Below are 5,915 nucleotides of genomic sequence, written 5' to 3'. Positions count from 1 at the left end.
AATAGAACATGCGAACGAGGTGGGCTAAATACGGGTGTGCCCAACGCAGAACTGATTCACCCCAATGCGTTTATTGTCTCAGTTATGTAAATTGGCAGTGGGTGGCGTTCGGAAAAAACCCTTTTCTACGAGTAGTCACTAAATTGATGCTTTCCTCCGAGTCTTCTTAGGTAACGCGTTGGTTACCGTGCATTTCCTGCCGCATGCTCTCTTGCTTGCCTTGCCAGTCTTTAGTTCATTCTCCAATTTCCTTTGGAGATCCGTCTTCCTTCGCCTTTGCCTTGTGGGGTGGTAGTTTTCCAATTTGGCTCTAGTGCGTCGTGTCTTGAGCTATTTTCATGTGTTGCACCCTCAGGTCCGAATGCAGATTACTCATCTTTCTTCTTCCTTCAATATCGATCTTCTTTTTCTTGTTACTCTTTTTTATTTTTAAAGGCCCTTCATTCGCGTCGGATGGGCGTGGTTGAGATGCGTCAGGGCCATTCTCTCTTCTCTATTTCTTCTTCTTCTTTACCTGTGAGGGTTTTGGCGTTTTTCTAGGGCTCGGAGGAGGTAAAATCGAAACAGAGGATGATGAAAAAGAGCTTACCGGTGAGTTGTTCCCAAAGCTCACGGTCTGGTTCTAGCTATCTGAGGCGGACGACATTGTGGCCGGAGAAGCTCGAGCAGATCGAAAGCGAGGGAGACGGAGAGGTTTTTTTTTCTTTCCTTAGTTTTAGAGAGCTTGAGAGTGAAAATGAAGAAGAAGAAGGCTTTTAATCATTGAGTTATTTTATAGGCTGAGAGAGAGGGTTAGTGGCTAACGTCAGGTGGCGCCTGACGTCTGCAATAAATGTAAAGTTGAAGAGACGTCTCGGTTATCTAAATACTCGAGTGTTTTTGTGTTCTCGAGACTCGTCCCTTCAACTGGGCCATGCGTTAGACTTGCATCTAACGCGTCCATTATTCCTAACTCGTTTATACACAACTTTTTAAAGAAAAACAAACAAGTTTCCAATTTTTATAAAAACAGAAACAAAGAATAATCTTAAAACAACCAAACAAATAAATCAACAAACTCAAACGTATCGTAAAATACAGAATGCAAAAAGATAAGGATAGAGGAAGCGTCCCTAGAATATATGGCAATGCAAACGCAGGAATACTTCGACGCGGGCCTCAATTGGTTTCGCATAGTGCGAGAGATGACTTTGGGCATCCTAGTCCATCTTCAAAGTAAGGCTTAGCTCTCTAGCCGTGTACTTTGAATGCATTGGTGTCATCTTCTCGCGTTATTTCCATAGCTCCATATGGAAAGATTGTCTTAATGATAAAAGGTCCTGACCACCTGGATTTTATTTTTCCTAGAAACAAACGCAGACGTGAATTGAACAATAGAATTTTTTGGCCAACGACAAGTTCTTTCTTACTGATGCGTTGGTCATGCCAATGCTTTGTTTTTTCCTTGTACAGCTTATTGTTCTCGTACGCGTTCAATTGCCACTCCTCGAGCTCGTTGAGCTGAAGTTTGTGTTGAGCGCCTGCGGCGTCCAAGTTCATGTTTAACTTCTTAACTGCCCAAAACGCCTTGTGCTCAAACTCTAAAGGTAAATGACAGGCTTTTCCAAATACAAGAGAGTATGGAGACATACCTATAGCAGTTTTGTAAGCAGTCCTGTAGGCCTAGAGTGCTTCATCCAGCATCTGTGCTTAATCCTTCCGTGTTGTATTGACGACTTTCTCCAGGATAGACTTGATTTCTCGATTTGATACTTCTGCTTGATCATTTGATTGTGGGTGGTAAGCACTAGCGATCTTGTGCCTGACATTATATTTTGCAAGTAATTTGGAAATGATGCGATTAATGAAGTGCGTACCTTCGTCACTTATTGGGGCTCTTGGCGTTCCATAGCATGTAAAGATGTTCCTGGTAAGAAACTTAGATACAGTGGACGCATCATTCCTAGCACAGGCTACTTCTTCTACCCACTTAGATACATAATCTACCGCAAGTAGGATGTACTGTTGGCCACAGGACAGGGGAAAAAGTCCCATAAAATCTATGCCCCAAACATCAAAAAGTTCAACTTCGAGAAAATTGTTCAAGGGCATTGCGTCCCTTGAAGAAATATTCCCAGTGCGTTGACAGGGGTCACATTTTCAAACAAACTTCCTCGCGTCTTTAAAGAGGGTGGGCCAAAAGTATCCACTTTGAAGAACCTTCGCTGCAGTTCTTTGCCCACTGAAATGCCCTTCGTAAAGAGAGTCATGACATTTAGCTAAGATGCGTTGTGTCTCCTCCTCCGGAATGCATCGACGCATTATGGAGTTGGGGCCTTGTTTATATAGAAACGGTTCATCCCAAAAATAAGACTTGCTGTCATGAATTAACCGCTTCTTTTGCTGATAGTTGAAGTTCCCAGGGAGTTGCTTGGCGGTTAAATAATTGGCTATGTCCGCATACCAAGGTTCCCTGCCTTCAGCTCTAAACAGGCTTTCATCAGGAAATACGTCCTTGATTTCACCTTCTTGGGCTTACATTTCTTGATTTTCTAACCTGGACAAGTGGTCAGCCACCTGATTTTCTGTTCCCTTTCTATCCTGGATATCAATATCAAACTCTTATAGTAGCAGCACCCATCTTATCAACCTTGGCTTCACGCCCTTTTTTCTCATCAAGAATTTTATGGCTGAGTGGTCGGTGTATATGGTGGCTGACGCACCAACTAAGTAAGATCGAAACTTTTCAATGCCAAACACTACAACCAACATTTGTTTTTCAGTAGTGTTGTGATGTTCCTGAGAGTCATTTAGTGTTTTGGACGCGTAGAAGATGGGGTGTATCAAATTACCCTTCCTTTTCCCTAACATTGTTCCTACTGCCACATCACTCACGTCGCACATGAGAATAAAGTGTTGTGTCCAGTCCAGTGCTATCAGTATTGGGGCTGTCGTCAACGTTCAATCAAACGCGTCAGTGCAGTCTTCATTAAAGTCATAGGGCCGGTTTTCCTCTAGTAATGCGCTCAGAGGTCGTGCAATCTGAGAGAATCCTCTAACGAATCGTCTATAGAAGCCGACATGCCCTAGAAAACTTCATAAAGTTTTTACATTTGATGGTGGTGGAAGTTTTGCTATGACATCTATTTTGGCTTCATCTACTTCCAAGCCAGTCTTAGATATTTTGTGACCTAAGACAATTCCTTCAGTCACCATGAAGTGACATTTCTCCCAATTCAGCACCAAGTTTGTTTCCTCGCATCGAGCGAGGACATCCTTCAAATTATCTAGGCATGACTGGAATAAGTCTCCAAAGATTGAAAAGTCGTCCATGAAGACTTCAACGGTCTTTTCTAGGAATTCAGAGAAGATAGCCATCATACATCTTTGAAATGTCCCAGGTGTGTTACACAGCCCAAAGGGCATACGTCTGAATGCAAATATTCCAACGGGACAAGTAAACATAGGCTTCTCCTGATCTTCCGGATCTATCAGAATCTGGTTGTAACCAGAGTATCCATCGAGAAAGCAACAAAATTCTTTGCCCACAAGTCTGTCAAGCATTTGATCGATGAAAGAAAGGGGGAAGTGGTCTTTCTTAGTTGCTGTGTTGTGTTTCCTATAATCCATACTGATGCACTAGCCTGTGACAGTCCTCGAGGGTATGAGTTCATTGTTACTGTTAACTATCACGATCGTTCCCCCTTTCTTGGGAACGCATTAGACTGGACTTACCTAGCTACTTTCGGATATAGGATAAATAACTCCCCGTCCAACCATTTTATAATTTCTTTCTTAACCACTTCTTTCATTATGGGGTTTAACCTTCTTTAAGGCTCGATTGACCCCGACTTTCCTTCTTCCAGCCTAATCTTATTCATGCAATAAGATGGACTAATGCCACGGATATCCGCAAGCGTCCAGCCTATTGCACGCTTGTGCTTTTTCAACATCTACGAAGAGAGATTGCTCATTAGGCTCTGCAAGATTTGGGGAAATGATCACAGGTAAAGTGTTGTTGGTTCCAAGGAACGCATATTTCAAGTGTCCAAGTAACTGTTTCAACTCAAGTTCTGGTGGTTCTTCAAGTGATGGACACGTTGGTTTTGTCCGCCGTTCATTCGGACTTAACGGCTCTGATTCTTCCAAGTTCTCCTCCAACGCGAGGACCTCACATACATGAGTCTCTTCTTCAGGCAACTCAATACCATTTAGTTGACAATCTTCACTATCTGGGAACTTTAATGCGTTGAGCACATTAAACTTCACCTTCTCATTGTCCACGCGCATAGTTACTTTCCCTTTATGCACGTCAATTAAAACTTTCCCAGTAGCTAAGAAGGGGCGTCCAAGGATAATTGGTACCTCCTTATCTGCTTCATAGTCCAAGATAATAAAGTCTGCTGGGATGAGATTGTCAATATTCACCAGAACATCTTCAATCTTCCCTTCTGGGTACTTAATTGTTTTGTCAGCAAACTGAAGAGTAACAGAAATGGGTTGTGCTTCGCCAATCCCCAATTTCTTAAAAATTGAAAGTGGCATGAGATTAATGCTGGCTTCTAGATTGCACAACGCATGACCCACATCCAATCCTCCTATCGAACAAGGAACTGTAAAGCTCCCAGGGTCATTCTGCTTCTTTGGTAGACTGTTGCTTACTAACACGTTACACTCCTGCGTTAGCACTATTATTATGTTGGCATCTGCTCCAACGCCTCTATCAGTGGAATGTTGATATGCAGCTGCTTTAGGAGCTCAAGAAAGCAATTGAATTGTTATTCATCATTCTTTTTCATCAGACACCTAGGAAATGGTGCGTTCAAAGTTACTTCAGGCTTTCCCGCATTAGACGTACTGGGTTTTGAATGGCTCGTAGTCTCGAGCGTTCTTTCTTCCTGATCCATTGAACGTGTGATGCGTTCTTTTAAAGGACTATTATTTCTTGGATTCATTCTTCTTTCTTCAAGAGCTCTTCCACTTCGCAATGTCACCGCGTGACATTGCTCCTTCCCATTATTGTTCCCAGGTGTTTAACTATTGCTAGGTAGAACTCCAGGTTGCTTGTTTTTCAACTCGCTCGCTATCTGCCCTACCTGGATTTCCAAGTTTTTGATAGATGACGCCTGACTTTTCAGCAACGCGTCATTCTGGGCTATGTACTCCTTCAATAGCTTCTTAATCGAAGATCCTGAGCTCGATGCCTGTCCTCCTTTATTAAAGAGCTGTTGATGTTGCTGATTCATTTGTTGAAATGCAGGCGGCGGTCCATGCCTTTGCTGATGGTTCGCCCCTGGGTGGTGCTCCTGATGATTTCCTTCTGTCCAAGAAAAATTCGGATGGTTTCTCCATCCAGGGTTATATGTATTAGAGAATGGATTATTTTTTATGTAGCATACTGACTGAGGGTTTTATGGACATTCAGCATAGGAGTGAGGATTTCCACAGCCCATACAGCTAACCATGGGCTGTCCAAACGCCTCTATCTGATTCACCTTCTGCTGATTTGATGCGTTTTCGGCATTATGTTCTGTAGAAGGCTGGTCATCGTAGCCTCTTGAGCAAAAAGTGTGGCTATTGCGTTGGCATCAATAGAATTAACGTTCTGAGATCTCTTCTTCCTGTCAGCTCTTCCATCATTCGTATCATCCACCCATTCCATATTGTGTTTAGCAATGCGGTCTAGTATCTCGTTAGCCTCAGTGTAAGATTTATCCATAAGTCCACCAGCTGCTGCTGCGTTTGCTGCCATCTACGATGCTCTATTCAGTCTTTTATAAAACGTCTCCGTTTGGATATTTAGAGGTAGTCCATGGTTCGGGCAATTCTTGACCAAGCCTTTAAAACGCTCCCATGCGGCGCTTAAGGTCTCAGCATCTTCTTGTTTAAAGTTCATAATCTCTCAACTCCTCCTCGCGTTGGTGGTAGGTGGGAAT

At 42.9% G+C, this 5,915-nt stretch overlaps 1 non-coding gene across 1 annotated transcript; it reads left to right on the top strand.

Annotated features, from left to right (window-relative positions):
- Positions 1-5,786: 5,786 nt before the first annotated feature.
- Positions 5,787-5,893, top strand: LOC120068723. Its single transcript, XR_005479347.1, has one exon. It is a non-coding gene; the product is annotated as a small nucleolar RNA R71 (small nucleolar RNA).
- Positions 5,894-5,915: the final 22 nt, after the last annotated feature.

Source organism: Benincasa hispida, chromosome 12 (genome assembly GCF_009727055.1).
Source record: "Benincasa hispida cultivar B227 chromosome 12, ASM972705v1, whole genome shotgun sequence".
Classification (NCBI taxonomy): domain Eukaryota; kingdom Viridiplantae; phylum Streptophyta; class Magnoliopsida; order Cucurbitales; family Cucurbitaceae; genus Benincasa; species Benincasa hispida.
Note: the sequence above shows the minus strand (reverse complement) of the source record. Positions and strands in the feature narration are given on the sequence as shown.